Genomic DNA, 16,337 nt, shown 5'->3' on the forward strand with positions numbered 1-16,337 from the left:
AATCTGACAGTGATCTGTGAGTGAAATAACACTAATTACATTGCGAACAGTGCCAAAAGTGCCCAAACAGTGCCCCATCAGTACAGTGCCCAATTGTGCCAATCGGTGCCCACCTGTGCTCGCCTGTGCCAATTTGTGCCCATCTGTGCCCACCTGTGCCAATCTGCCAACGGTGATCAGTGTCCATCTGTGCACATCTTCACAATCAGTGCACATCTGTGCCACCTCATCAATGCCCACCTGTGCCACCTCATCAGTACCCACCTGTGCCACCTCATCAGTGCCCACCTGTGCCAATCAGTGCCCATCTGTGCCACCTTATCAGTGCCCATCTGTGCAATCAATCAGTGCACATCTGTGCCACCTCATCAGTGCCCATCTGTGCTGCCCTATCTGTGCCGCCTCATCAGTGCCCATCTGTGCCACCTCATCAGTGCACATCTGTTCCATTTCATCAGTGCACATCTGTTCCACCTCATCAGTGTCCATCTGTTCCACCTCATCAGTGCCCACCTGTGCCACCTCATCAGTGCCCACCTGTGCCAATCAGTGGCTATCTGTGCTGCCTCATCAGTGCACATCTGTGCAATCAATCAGTGCACATCTGTGCCGCCTCATCAGTGGCCATCTGTGCCACCTCATCAGTGCCCATCTGTGCCGCCTCATGAGTGCCTATCTGTGCCGCCTCATCAGTGCCCATCTGTGCCACCTCATCAGTGCACAAATGTGCAATCAATCAGTGCACATTTGTTCCACCTCATCAGTGCCCATCTGTGCCATCTCACCAGTGCCCATGTGTGCCACCTCATCAGTCCACATCTGTGCCGCCTCACCAGTGTACATCTGTGCCGCCTCATCAGTGCATATCTGTTCCACCTCATCAGTGCACATCCAGGTGGACACGGAGAATTTTTTCCCAATCAATTTTTTTAATTAAATTTTTACAGAGGACATGCTATCAACAATTGTGGCCCAGTTCAATCTCTATGCACAGCAATTTATTTTAAATAATCCAACGTCCTATTATGCCCGTCCCTACGAGTGGAGAGACCTAACGGTGGAGGAGTTGAAACTTTTTTTAGGCCTCACATTTTGTATGGGGCTTACCAAAAAAAAACACTTTGAATTCCTATTGGTCAATCCACCCCATCCACCACATGCCAATCTTCTCCAAGGTAATGCCCAGAACCAGATACCTCATGATAATGAGGTTTCTCCATTTCAATGATAATACCCAGTGCCCTCCCTGAAATGACCCAAATTATGACAGGCTTTTCAAAATTTGGCCACTTCTAAATTATTTTTCTGAAGTATTCCCCCAGCTGTTTACCCCGGACCAACACATATGTGTGGATGAGTCCCTTGTTAAATTTAGTGGCAGGCTTAAAATCAAACAATCTATTCCCAGCAAAAGGGCCCACTATGGGGTGAAGGTATACAAATTATGTGCCCAAATCACAAGGTACGTATATGCCTTCAAAGTGTACGAAGGGTAGGACACCCAGCTACAACCCCCTAATTGTTCAGGCTACCTGGGATCAAGTGGGAAAATTGTTTGGGACCTCATATACCCCCTACTGGAGAAAGGCTACCATTTATACATAGACAACTTCTACACATCTCTGCCCCTGTTCCACAACCTTCACCAGAAGAAGACGCCAGCACGTGGCACCATAAAAAAGAACCGGAAGGGCTTTCCTCAAAGTCTTGTCAATAAGAAGTTGAGAAAAGGAGAAATGGCAAGTCTGCGAAACAAGGAGATTTTGGCAGTAAAGTGGAGGGACAAAAGGGATGTCTACATGTTTTCTTCGATCCACAATGATACCTTCGTGGAAATCCCCAGAAGGAATGGCCCCATACAAAAACCAAAATGCTGTTCATGGGGGGAGTTGACTTCAATGACCAATTGCTGGAACCATACCTTGCCACAAGACGGGCATACCATTGGTATAAAAAAGTCGCAATTTATTTTTTCAATTGGCCATATACAACTTGTATGTCATTTACCGCAACTCCACCCAAAACCCCAAATGCTTCCTTGGCTACCAGGAGGAAGTTTTCACTGCCCTTTTATTCCCGAATGGCCCACCAGAAAATATCCGATCAGATGTTCTTAGTCGACTCTCCAAACACCACTTTCCCAATCAAATCCCTCCCAAACCAACAGGCCAACAACGTAAAAAAAATGTAAGGTGTGTACCAGAGCAGGAGTCAAAAGAGACACATCTTATTATTGTGCCCAATGTCCTTCCCAACCAGGCCTCTGCATAGGTAAATGTTTTCACTATTACCATACTTCAATAAATTATTAGTGAAGTATGGTAAACATAATCCTCAGTTCCTGCCTTCACACACCTTCACACCCCTTATGCCACTGCCTGCTCTGTAACTGACCCTGGCTTGTTATTTGACCACGCTTCTGTCTGCCGATTCTGTACATACCTCTGCCTGATCTGGAACTGACCCTGGACTGTTATTCGACCATGCTTCTGCCTAATGATTCTGTACATGGGGGGCGTGACCGGATGCTGGAGTGAGAGGAGGTGTGAGAGAACTTCCCTCAGCCCAATGCCTCCGTGTCCATCCGAACCAACCCGGCAGATTTGACCTGGCTGGATGAGCTTTCTCCCCCCGCAGAACTTGGCGTCTGCTCAGCTGCTCGGCTCCCCCTGACTCTGCCTGTGCTGGAGTGTGACGCCGGAACATCAGCGCAACCGCCTCGGGAGAGGACGAAGATCAGAGTCCTCGGAGCATAGAGGAGGAGGTCGGGTTACCTGCTGCCTTTGCTTTACCTGGGCAACAGCTTCGACGCTAGCTGGAAGAGGCGGCGGGGACGGCGTGTGCTGATAGCAAAAGGAGCCACCATTAGGAGCATCCCTGTGCTGCCCAGGTGACCGGCAGCATTAAGGTACCAACTATTGCCGTTACTTAAGAGCGGATTGTCTCCCCCCTCTCCCCAATGGTTGAATTACTGCCACAGACGAGGGGTGACGGAGGCTCAGGCAGCCTGATATACTGCTATATAGCGACCTGTCTCTATTAGGGAGAAGATACATCCTGACAGCTGGTGGAGGGCTGTAAGTACAAGATAGATGCTGATCTATTGCCACAATACAAAATCTTGATAGTGCTGAAAACACCTGTTATATTAGGCTGGATGATTACTCTAGCGGCAGCTGCAAATTAGAAGGACACTACTGGGTCTGAGATAATACTGAGGGAAGAGAAGGCGGGAAGAGGAGGAGGAGAGGAGGGGGGAAAGAGAGAGAGAAAGGGAAGAGAGAGGAGAAGGAGGAGGAAGGGAAGAAAAAAAAAGAAAAAAAAGAAAGGCAGTGCATCAACTCGACGAGTGGTTAAACCCTTTTACGCACTCCTCTGGCTCAAACAATAAGTTATGACAAGGAAAAAGGGAGAGGAGTTGCAACAACAGGAGAACCGGCGGCAATGCACACCACAAAAACGGCGAGCAGTAAAAGCTCTGCGGGTGAGCCCGCGGATTTAGTAACCAACAACGCCGCTGAGCAAAACGCATCAGTAGAAGCTGAACCTACACTGAAAGATGTTCTATGCGCTGTCAATTCCTGCAAGGCCTCCCTAAGCGATCTGTGCGACCAGCTGAAGGGGCTAAAGGAAGAGCTAATCATAGTAAGCCAAGAACTGCAAAGGACTATTGCTAGAACAACTACATTGGAGGAGAGAGTGAGTCAGGTTGAGGACGATTTAACCCCACTGAAGCAAGAGCTTAAAGCAATAAAAACGCAGATGGGCCTACATAAAGCTAAAATGGAGGAAATGGAAAACAGGAATAACGTGAGGGTGGTAGGCCTACCGGAGCGGTGTGAGGGTCCCCACCCCGAGGAGTTCTTGGAGAAGTGGCTCAGGGGAATATTTGGGGCGGAAACCTTCTCTCACCTTTTTGCTATTGAAAGAGCCCACAGAGTGCCAACTAGGGCCCCACCATCAGGGGGGTATCCCAGACCAATAATTATGAAGCTTTTTAACTATAGAGATAAGGTAACATTGATGCGTAGGGCCAGAGAGCTGGGGGATATCCTGCACAACGGAGCCAAGATCTTATTTTTCCCTGATTACTCCCCAGACCTACAGAAACAAAGGGCTGAATTTAGGGACATTAAGCGTAACCTACGTAACTATAAAATAGAATATGCCCTGTTGTATCCTGCATGGCTACGTATCACTGCCCTAGGGACTATCCATTTTTTTGACACAACAGCAGGGGCAACAAAATGACTGGAAGATAACAAAATGGACCTGCAGATCTAGGGGTTGAATAAGGGTTGAATAAGGCTAGTAAAATCTGGAAAGGAAAAGAGGAAAATTTATCTTTTTTTGTTCTTTTTTTTTTTGTTTTCCTCACAGCAATTAGCAGATGACACGGGGGAGGGGGGAATGGGAGGTGTGATAGATGGAAGCACGGACAAAGGATGCGATTTTACCAGTTATGTATGTTCTAAGTGTTGCTTTGAGGGTTTGGATGTGGGTTGGGGGAGGGGGGAGGGGGGAAGCGAGGGAGGGAGTGTGGGAGTGAGTCACAATGTATTTTTTCAGTACATGAGTGGGGAGTTTTTTCTGAATGGTTGGGAGGGAGGAAAAAGGTCACAAGTGCAGCCCCTAGGGCTAGCCTAATTAGGTAAGAGGGGGGGTCACGAAGAAGGGTGGTGAGAAGGGGGACGAATAAAGTTGAAGGTGGGGGGGAGGGGGTTCTACAGTGAGATATAGGGCTAGGCAATGGGGCGAACGTAAGGCACACACAGTTAGGAGGGGGGTTTATAAAAGCAATGTATATTGGCACATGCGGTTTGTATTTGCAGCTAGGAAATGTAGGGGGGGGAGGGAGTGGTCCCTGGATGTGGGGGCCCTTCCCCACTCTTTCTCTTTTTCTTTTTTGGTTAACACAACCACAGAGTCGATGGCAAGTTTTGTATTCACAAATGCACGAATGAATTGCCCCTCCTTTTTTGGGCATTTTTTTTTTTTTTTCTCTTTGTTGTTTTTTGTTTTTCTTTTTTCTTCTTTTTTTTATCTTTCATTTCCTTTAGATGCCTTTTAAAATGCTAAAAATAGGTTCCTGGAATATTAGGGGCATGGGCGATCCTGCCAAAAGGGCAGCAGTGTTCTTGGCGATGGAAGCTTATGGCGTTGAACTGGCTTGTCTGCAGGAAACTCATCTCACTAATGATACCAAATTACACATTCGGAACCATAAATTTCAAGAACAGTATCACTCAGTTCAAACCTCGTATTCAAGAGGGGTGAGTATATTGGTGGGGAGAGGTATCTCATTTTCCTGCAGGGAAGCCAGAATAGACGCGCTGGGACGTTTTCTTGAGTTGCGTTGTGGAAAATAAGCCTTTGGTGATAGCAAATATTTATATCCCTCCTCCGTTTAAAACAGAGACCATCTTGGATCTGTTGGAGTTTGTGGACAGTAAGGTAGATGTACCGATAATATTGGTGGGGGATTTTAATGCAGTTTTGGACAATAATATGGATCGGTTTCCGCCTGTGAACCGGGCAGAAAGGTTATCAGAGGGGCGCCTAGGCCAACTTCTTGAAGAAGTTGGTTGGCGCGACCTATGGAGATCTCACAATCCAAACACCCGACAGTACTCCTGTTACTCAGGGTCATATTCTACTCTCTCGCGCATAGATATGGCAGTGGGTAACAGTGAAGCTCTGCAATTAATAGGAAACATAGAGTATAAGTCGAGCGGAATTTCAGATCACTCACCCTTGACCTTGACTTTAAACTTAAATACTAGACCTAGCCAGAAAAGGTGGACAATAAAACCACTATGGTTGGATTTGATAAGCAGCCCAGCAGAAGTAATCTCTAAACTAAAAGAGTTTGTAATATTTAACTCAGGCACAGCACCAGCAGGGGTAGTGTGAGATACCCTAAAAGCGTTCCTTAGGGGACTATTACATCAGCAGGTTGTCATAGTAAAGAAAACGTCAAGGGAATGGGAGGTGAGGGCTAGTAGGGAAGCCATGGAATCAGAAGCGCAATACGTGGTGGACCCAACCCCTGAAAAACAGGAGATCTGGCTTAACAGACAACAAGAGTATAAAGAAGTAATTAACAGAAGTGTAGAGAACAAAAGACTTTTCCAGAAACAAAATTATTTTGGCGAAGGGGAGAAAGTAGGCCGGATGCTCGCACTTATAACTAAGTCCAATCTATCCCCATCGGCCATTTTCTCAATTAAGACACCGGCTGGAGAGATCACTTCCGATCCCGCCGAGGTCCTAGAGACTTTCTCTACGTTCTATAGGGACCTGTACAGGTCGTGCCAGGGGTCAGACCAGCGCGATATGGACAGGTTTCTAGAAGGGGTAGACCTGCCCGTACTCTCAGAAAGGGATAGGAGCGAGATGGAGTCTCCTCTGACCCTGGAGGAGCTGCAAAAGGCTGTCGCGGAGCTGTCAGGCCAGAAATCTCCAGGCCTGGATGGATTGCCATTGGAAATTTATAGAAAGTATGGGGAGGTTCTGCTCCCGGAGCTTTTAAAAGTACTGGAGCAGATGACCAAGGATGGAAGGCTACCCTCATCAATGTCGGAGGCCGATATAATAGTGATACCAAAGGAGGGGAAAGACCAACTGGAAGTCACCTCATATAGACCGATATCATTACTGTGTTCAGATGCCAAGATCGTTGCAAGGGTGCTGGCATCCAGATTAAATAAATGTATTGCAAAACTTGTGCATCCGGACCGGTCGGTCTACCAGTACTAATATCAGAAGGGCCTACTTGAACCTTCACCAACAGAGAATGCAGGGTCTAGAGCTATATTGTCTTTGGATACTGCTAAGGCCTTCGACAGCCTGGAGTGGGAATATCTCTGGTGGGTGCTGGAGAGGTTAGGATTTGGCCCCGTATTTATCAGCTGGTTAAAAATCCTATATAATCATCCAAGGGCAAGACTCAAGATAAATAACGATTACTCGGAAAGTTTCCCCCTCGAAAGAGGGACAAGACAGGGGTGTCCCTTGTCTCCTTTGCTGTTTGTTTTGGCCATGGAGCCACTGGCAGGAGCAGTGAGATCATCATCCGACCTGCAGGGATTTTACAGAAAAGGGGTGGAAGAGAGAATAGCGCTTTTTGCGGATTATGTTTTATTTTTCCTGGGGGACACGACTTCTTCATTGGAGAAAGTAATGCATCTAGTGGAGAACTTTGGAAAGTTCTCAGGATTGACTATCAACTGGGAGAAATCATCGCTCCTGCCGGTTGATTCATTGGCCAATCCTATCTCGGTGTGTTTGCCCCAACTGAAAGTCATGGGGAAGATGAAGTATCTCGGCGTTGTGTTGTCCAAGGATCCCGGTGCGTTCATTGAGGACAACTTCGCCCCTCTCCTATCAAAATTTAAAAAAAAATGCAATATCTGGAGTAGACTCCCCTTATCTGTGGTGGGTCGGGCCAACCTGATTAAAATGGTATGGATGCCTCAGTTGTTATACTTGCTCCACAACTCCCCAGTTTGGATTGGGGAGAAGTGGTTTCAAAGAATCCAATCCCTTTTCAGGGAATTAATATGGAAAAAAGGACAGGCCAGGATTGGTCTACGAAAACTGCAGTGCCCCGTCACGGAGGGGGGACTGGGGGTTCCCCATTCGTCTACCTACTTCCTGGCAGCCCAGCTACAACAACTAGGTGGATGCGCCATTGATGGAGGGGGAAGTAAGAGTGTCCAAATTATTTTACAGGGAAACCCACATAGTTCATTAGTGGAAGCACTGGAGGCAGATTCAATACAAGGAGAGATCCCGACACTTAAAATGATCACTAGGGTTTGGCAGACAACTAAGCAAATAATGGGGTACAAAGGAATCTCAGAATACTCGCCAATCTGGAACAACAAGCACTTGCAGGAACTACTATCTGTTGATAGGAATAAGCTGTGGGAAAGGTGCGGGATAAGCCGGTTGACACAGTTATATGAAGGGGATACCCAGAAATCCTTTGAGGAATGGAGGCATGAGTACGGGTTGCCAAATTGAGTATTCTATAGCTATCTACAGATTAGGCATGCCTTGAGCAAGCAGCTTGGTAGGCAACACCCCACATGGTGCAGGATCCCACTATTACAAACAATAATTAAATCAGAGACCTCCAAGGGGTTAATTACAGAGACATATACCCAATTAATAAAGAGAATAAACATGCAGGTAGGCTTTCCCGGGGGTAGGGACAGATGGGCGGCTGATGTGGGGGAGATAACGGATACACAGTGGAAAAGGATCCTGGAATTTGGACCAGAGGTGTCGGTCTCTCCTTCACAAAAAGCCTCCCACCTGATGCTGCTACACAGATCTTACTATACACCAAAAAAGCTTTTTATGTTTGGTCGTAGAACCAACGATGAGTGCCCTAGATGTAGAAGAACATATTAATCCATATGGTCTGGAGGTGTCCAAAACTAGTCAGGTATTGGTCTGAGATTTTAAAGAAAATAAACACCACGTTCAAAATTAACTTAGAGCTTGATCCTAAGACCTGTGTGCTGGGACATGTTAATAACTGGCTGAGAGACAGGAGTACAGCGGTAGCGGTAGCAAGATGCCTGTTTCAAGCTAGAAAACTAATAGCACAGTCTTGGCAATCAAGAACTCCCCCGACCCCGGAAGATTGGATTAGAACTGTCAACTCCACTGTGTGGAGTGAAAGGACATTCTACACTAGGTCAGGCAACTATAATAAGTTTGTGAGATTGTGGAATCTGTGGGTCCAAGCAATGCCATGTCCGCTACCAGTGCTACTTTAGCGTTGAGAATACCTGCCTTCCTACTAAGGGGGTGAGGTTGAGTTAGGAGCAGCTCAGAGTTTAGAGTCAAGTGAGAACAATGCACAGAACCGAAGCCAGCTACTAGGTGTGCCTTGGAATTATGGGGGTTTAACGAGGGAGGGTCACAGGGGGGCGAGGGGGTGGGTTTACTAGAGAGTAAAGTAATAATATATAAATATGTATAATGACAATAAGAGGATATGTGGTCAACTGGTTTCGAGGTATAAATTGTATGTTATGCGCTTTGTACTTTGGCACTACTGTTACTATTTATATATTGAAACACATATCGCAACACAGGATATAAAGGGGAGAAAAAAGAAAAAGAAAGAAAAAAAAAAACCTGAAAGGCCATAATGATGTGACTGGATTAGAGACATATATGAGTATCATTCTGAAAGCAGTCTCTGGATAAAGTTAATTGACGTGGCAAAAATAAAAAAAAAAGATTCTGTACATACCTCTGCCTGATCTGGAACTGACCTTGGACTGTTTGACCATGTTTTTTGCCTGCTTCATGGACTGATCTTGTAACCTGCTACTGGACTAGTGGGATTTAACACAGGGGTCTCACATATGTGAGGGGCTACAGAATTGTTTTTCTGGATGAAGAAAACTATTTTTTTTGTTTTCTCATTCCTAGATTAGGGTCTGTAGACTCGGGGGCTTCAAAGAGATTTGAGTGGGAGAAGCCTCTACCCTGTACCCATTCTGTCCTGAACGAGGCCCTACTTCTGCCTGCTGCCTGTAGGACTTACTGCCATTATGTCTCTGCCTGTCGTACTGACCACACCACATGTTCCTGCCTACTACCAGGACCAATATTTTTGGCACTGCTGACAATATCCATAGGGCCACTGGCATAGCCAGATGAAACATCATCCGGCCATAGTAAAGAAAAAGGAGATTGTTGAAGAGAGAGCCATTTCAGGTCAGAAATCTGGAGGGATTAGCTCACTGAGGAGTAGAGAAGGCCTTCTGTGATCTCTGTTGGACGGGGGTCCAGATCTTGGCTGGTGTCGTGTGAGGCTTGGGGTTTGGGGCATGAAGCTGAAGATCCTCTTCAGGGATGGGTGGGAGACCTAGGTTGCGAATTAAGGCTTCACTTTCATAAAGGTCTCTCAGCAAGAATTGGACGACATCTTTAGTGGCAGAAAGATGAAAGGGGAATCCCCAGCGATAAGGCACTTGATGATTTTGTAAGTGGGTGGTAACAGGGTGGATGCTGCATCTTTTTGCCAAAGTGATAGGGGAGAGATCACTCCCCTTGGGAGAAGGAGTCAGTGACGTCTTTGCATAGTGTTCGGCAAACACAGCGATAGCTGTATGAGCGGTGAAGCTGTCTGACCATTATAACAAAAGCGATTCAGCTACTGCAAATGTGTGAGTGGATTACATTGTTTCCCCAGTCTTGTAGCATTTAAAAACACTGCGCAATGATGGTTTTTCTTTTATCTTTATGTGAATCATCACCTTGCAAATGTAATTCATCATGCAACTGTGATCTGTGAGAATTGAAATCCAAGCAAGTTCATCAAAGGCAATTGATTGGACATTTATACCTCAGCTGGATTAACACAAACAGACATTATTTATTTTTTTATTTATTTATTTTTTTCATTTACATATATCTAGGGATGTGTGTTCCCTTATATGTTTTTTGATGCATCTATTTGCATTTATTCACTTTATTGATTTATATATTTATTTGCACCTATACACTTTACTGATTGTGATAGCAGGGTATGTGTTTTTTGATGCATTTTTTTGCATTTATTCGCTTTATTGATTGATTATTTATTTGCACTTATTCACTTTACTGATTATGATATCAGGGTATTTTTATGGTTTAGGATTTTATATATAAGCACCACTCCAACAGATGGGGATATTTTATATTTATTTATAGCAACAGGTGTCACAGCACTAATTGGTTGGTTGCAGCTTACACATTTCTTTTTGGTGTTTTGTTATTTTATAGAGAAGCCACATCAGCGCTTTAGTTTTCTTTTTTCACATGAAGTGACAAATAGGTCCAGAAGATATGGACGCAGCTCCTTGTCACTGACAAATTCGGGCACCCCTCGGATCCTAAGGTTCTGGCGTCTTTCCCTATTCTCCAGATCCTCCTGTAGCAACTGGTGTTAAGAAACTGTGAGCTTCATGGCAGCATTATCTTCCTCCAGGACATGTACATATTGGGTTAACTCATCAAATTTGTTCTCCAAGGTGTCTGTACGTTCCCCAAGTTGGTCACCTAAAATATGCTATTTTACCTACCTCTCTTTCTATATTGTGGGTCAGGTCCTGGAGCAGTGATTGCAGTGTAAGATCCAGCACAGCTACTGTTACCACAGCTGTAGTTTCAGATGTTTGGGATTGCTGGGATCCATAGTCTGCCAGAGGTGCATTTTCAACCGTTAGGTGGGATTCGACGTGATCCAGCGGACCAGCCACGGTACTCAAGGCCGGGGATGGTGGCCTATACAGGAAGTGCTCCATGGCGTGGCTAAGCTGCAGCACAAATCCTCGATAGATTTTTTTCTGATAGCCAATCTTTCCCATAGGAAGCCCGGGCCCAGCTGGCAGTCAGTAGTGTCACTCCTGGGGCTAATTATCAGGAACAATGAATCAGAGCGAGACAGAAGTATAGTTAAAGCACACTTGTTTAATAATAATAATAAAAAGGTAAACAGAGTAAGCTTAGTCAAAACAAGCCAGAGTTCAGTAAATGGATCAGGTAGTCAGACAAGCCAATGTCAGAGAGCCAGAGATAAATGTAGTAGTACAGCAAGCAGAATCAGGAGCCAGAAGGGACGTCAGCCGAGCAAGTCTTCAAACAGGAATGCAGGAGAAAGTCTCTGTGATGTTGACAAAGGCAAAGGCAGAGATCAAGTGAGCTGGACGGCTTTAAGTAGGCAGGACTGATGAGCAGAATCAACAACAGCTGGGTAACTGTCAAGAGAGATGGGAGCTGGCAATTAGGCGACAGCTGAGTGGCCAGCTCAGAGAAGGAAGGGCTGAGCCCAGCCCTGACAGTACCACCTCCTCAATGACCCCTCCCTCTCAGAGGACCACCGGGCTTGAGGGGAAAACGTCTATGGAAAACACGGAGGAGGACAGGGGCATGTACGTCCAAGGATGAGACCCAAGAGCATTCCTCCAGACCGTACTCCTTCCAATACACCAGGTACTGTATGCGCCTACGGAACCTACGGGAGTCAACAATGGATTGTACTTCATACTTCTGTATAGGGTGAGGACGTGGCACCAAGGTGGTAAAGAGGTTGCAGACCAAAGGTTTCAATAAGGAGACATGAAACACATTTGAGATGCGCATACTAGGAGGAAGGTCCAAGGCGTAAGCCACTGGGTTAATCCTGCAAAGGATACGGAAAGGCCCAATAAACCGAGGTGCGAACTTCAAAGAAGGAACACAAAGTCAGAGGTTGCGAGATGACAGCCAGACTCTGTCCCCAACCTGGTAGGAAGGCGCAGGCAGGCATCTGCGGTCAGCATGGAGTCTGTACCTATCATTAGCTTGTTGCAAAGCCTCCTGAACTTGTGCCAAAGTGGAACGAAGACCACGGAGATGCTCCTTTAATGCAGGAATACTCTGCGGAACAAACGAGTCAGGCAACGTGGAAGATTGGAAACCATAATTCACCATAAACGGGGACAATCGGGAAGCAGAATTCAGGGCATTGTTGTGAGCAAACTCTGCCCATGGTAATAGGTCTGATTAGTTGTTATGATGGTCAGAAATATAGCAATGTAGGAATTGCTCCAAGGACTGATTGGCTCGTTCTACTGCTCCATTAGAATGTGGGTGATACGCAGAGGCGAAAGCAAGCTGAATTCCCAACTGTGCACAAAAGACTCACCAGAACCGGGAGACAAACTGACTACCCCTGTCCGAGACAATCACCTTGGGTAGCCTATGTAAGCGAAAGATCTCCCGAGCAAAGATGGAAGCCAGTTCCTTAGAAATGGGCAACTTCTTAAATGGAATACAATGACACATCTTTGAGAACCAATCACCACCATAAGGGTAACAGTGTTGTCTTGGGAGTTGGGTAACTCCACAATTAAATCCATAGACAGGTGGGTCCAGGGCCTCTTTCCATTGGGTATGGGTTGTAGGAGGCCCACTGGAAGGTGTCGTGGAGTCCTACTCTGAGCACACACGGAACAGGCAGCTACAAAGGTAGTTACATCAGTCCCAGGCATACAGCTAGGCCACCAGAATTGTTGGGAAATGGCCCAAACGAGTTGATTCATCCCAGGGTGGCCAGCTGCCTTGGGAGAATGGTAAGTCTGGAGCACGGCAGTACGGAGACTCTCTGGAACAAAGCAGCAGTCACAAGGTTTCTCGGGAAGAGCATGGCCCTGAGCAGCAAGAATTTTGTCACCCAAAGGAGAAGTAAGACTGGTGCGAACCATAGCCAGAATACAATCAGGAGGAATCACAGGAACCTGAACCAAATCTAACTTGGAAGTGGAGGAAAATTGTTGTGACAAGGCATCAGCCCTTACATTCTTAGTAAGAATGAAACAATGTCATTAAAACTCGACAAGAAAGGAGCCCATCGTGACCTTCTGGGAAAGAGGCACTTAGCCTCAGACAAGAATGTGAGATTCTTATGGTCAGTAAGAATGAGAACCGGCACAGTGGTACCTTCAAGGAGATGTCTCCATTCTTTCAGGGATAAAATGATCCCCAGCAGCTCTCTGTCACCAATCTCATAATTGCACTCTGCAGGTGACAATTTCTTGGAAAAGTAGCCACACAGATGCATAGTGCTCTCAGAGTTAGGACGTTGAGACAGAAGAGCACCAACTCCAGTCTCAGAAGCATCAACTTCTAGGATAAAAGGCGACATAGGATCAGGATGTGCAAACACAGGAGCAGAAACAAAGGCAGCCTTGAGACTCTCAAAGGCCTTAATGGACTCCAGAGACCAACTCTGTGGGTTACCGTCCTTTCTGGTCATATCAGTCAGGGGCTTGACCAGAGACGAGAAGTTATGAATAAACTTCCGATGATAGTTGGAAAAGCCCAGGAAATGCTGCAGAGGACGTAAACCCACGGGTCGGGGCCACTGTAGGACTGCCGAAAGTTTCCCTGGGTCCATTGAAAAACCAGCACTGGAAATGACATAGCCCAGGAATTTAACCTGTTCACGATGGAACTCGCACTTCTCCAGTTTACAATAGAGATTGTTTCCTCTTAGTTTCTGAAGCACACAACAGACATCTGTGAGGTGGCTCTCCAGGGACTTGGAAATAATGAGGATATCATCGAGATAAACCACCACACATAACTGCAACAAATCTTGGAGGACATCGTTAATAAATTCCTGGAAAACTGCTGAGGCATTACAAAGGCCAAAAGGCATTACGAGGTACTCATAATGGCCTGTTCTGGTATTAAACTCAGTTTTCCACTTGTTGCCCTCCTTAATCCTCACAAGATTGTATGCCCCTCTCAAATCAAGCTTCGTGAAAACCGTTGCTCCCTTGAGGTGGTCAAATAACTCTGTAATCAATGGAATCGGGTAGGCATTCTTAATCGTGAAACAATGGAGACCTCTATAATCAATACAAGGTCTCAGTTCACCGCTCTTCTTCTTCATAAAGAAGAAACCAGCCCCAGCAGGAGACAAGGATTTGCGGATGAAACCTCGAGAAAGTGCGTCTGCAACATATTCCTCCATGTCCTTATCCTCCAAGACCGACAAAGGGTAAACCCGGCCACGAGGGGGTATGACACCAGGTTGAAGGTCAATTGCGCAATCATAAGACCGGTGTGGAGGCAAACTACCGGCTTGACCTTTATCAAAGACATCGCTAAAATCGCGGTACTCCTCCGGCAGGGAGCAGAGTGAAGAGGTGTACAGGACTTTGGCTACCTTCTGGAAGCATGTCTCACTGCATTGTGGTGACCAGGAGAGAACCTCAACTCGGAGCCAATCAAAAGAGGGGTTGTGCCTCTGTAACCAAGGATAACCAATAACCAGTGGAAACCTACGTGAGGAAATAACTTGGAATTGGATTATCTCATGGTGAAGAGCCCCTATGGCCATGGACAACGGAACCATCTCATGAGTCACATGGGCAGGCTGTAGAGGTCTCCCGTCAAAAGCCTCAATGGCAAGTGGAGTGTCACGCAGCTGCAGCGGAATCAAGTGCTGTGATACAAAGGCAACATCAATGAACAGGCCTGCAGCCCCAGAGTCGATTAGAGCCTGTATATTGATGGACGACTCAGACCAAGAAAGGGTGGCCAAAACCAGGGGCTTATCCTTCTGGATAACTGGGGACGAAAGAACGCCATCTAAGGTCTGTCCATGACAGGACCTCAAAGTTTGGGTGTTCCCCTGGACGGGTAGGACAAGACTTCAAAAAGTGACCTGCCTGGCCACAATAAAGGCACAATCTCTCCCTCCTCCTAAAGGCTCTCTCATCCGCAGAGAGACACGTGAATCCCAAGTGCATGGGTTCATCTTCACAGACCGACTTGGTACCAGGCGGCATGGGAGGTGATGGAGGCTTGAGTGGGACTGCAAAGCTCGAAGGCAAAAGTACAGGAGACTTCTGCAAGGGCTCCTTAAAAGAGAGTCTTTCTGAGTCTGGAGTCAACGAGAATGGCAAATGTGATCAACCTCTCCAGCTCAGTGGGTATATCTCAGGCTGCTATCTTATCCTTGATGGAATCCGAGAGATCATGAGAAAAAGCAGCCACGAGGGCCTGATTGTTCCAAGCAACCTCTGCTTCCAGAGTATGGAATTCAATGGCCTAGTCGGCAACAGTTCTCATACTCTGTTTGATGGACATGAGGCACTTGGCAGTAGAAGCGGAGCGTGCGCAAACCTCAAATACCCTTTTAAAGGAGGCCACAAACTCAGGGTAACTCAAGACAACAGGTTTTTGCGTCTCCCATATAGGGTTTGCCCAGGCCAAGGCTCTCTCAGAAAGCAAAGATATCACAAAACCTACTTTGCTTCTGTCCGTGGGAAACACCTGGGGCAGCAACCCAAAGTAAATCTCAACCTGGTTGAGAAACCCTCTGCATTGAACTGGATTGCCCCCAAATCACTGGGGAAGCAGAGCAGAAGCAGACATACCTCTTATAGAGGTAATACTTGAGGTGGGTGCCTGCACAGAGACTGGCGCAGCAGCAGGGATGGGCTGCAACTCAGGTTGTACCAGAGCAGCCAGAGTGGGAGTTTCCAGGTGAGCCATGCGACTCAGGAGCGTTTGCAAAGCTATGGCAAACTTATCCATGCGCTGATCTTGCTCATCCAATCTGGAAAAAATATTACCAACATGTGGATTGACTGTATCTTCTGAATTAATAGCCTTCACCTACTATCAGGAAACATGAATCAGAGTGAGACAGAAGTATAGTTAAATCACACTTGTTTAATAATAATAATAAAAAGGTAGACAGAGTAAGCGTAGTCAAAACAAGCCAGAGTCCAGTAACCGGATCGGGTAGTCAGACAAGCCAATGTCAGAGA

The sequence above is a fragment of the Aquarana catesbeiana genome, linkage group LG05, assembly GCF_042186555.1.
Source record: "Aquarana catesbeiana isolate 2022-GZ linkage group LG05, ASM4218655v1, whole genome shotgun sequence".
Classification (NCBI taxonomy): Eukaryota; Metazoa; Chordata; class Amphibia; order Anura; family Ranidae; genus Aquarana; species Aquarana catesbeiana.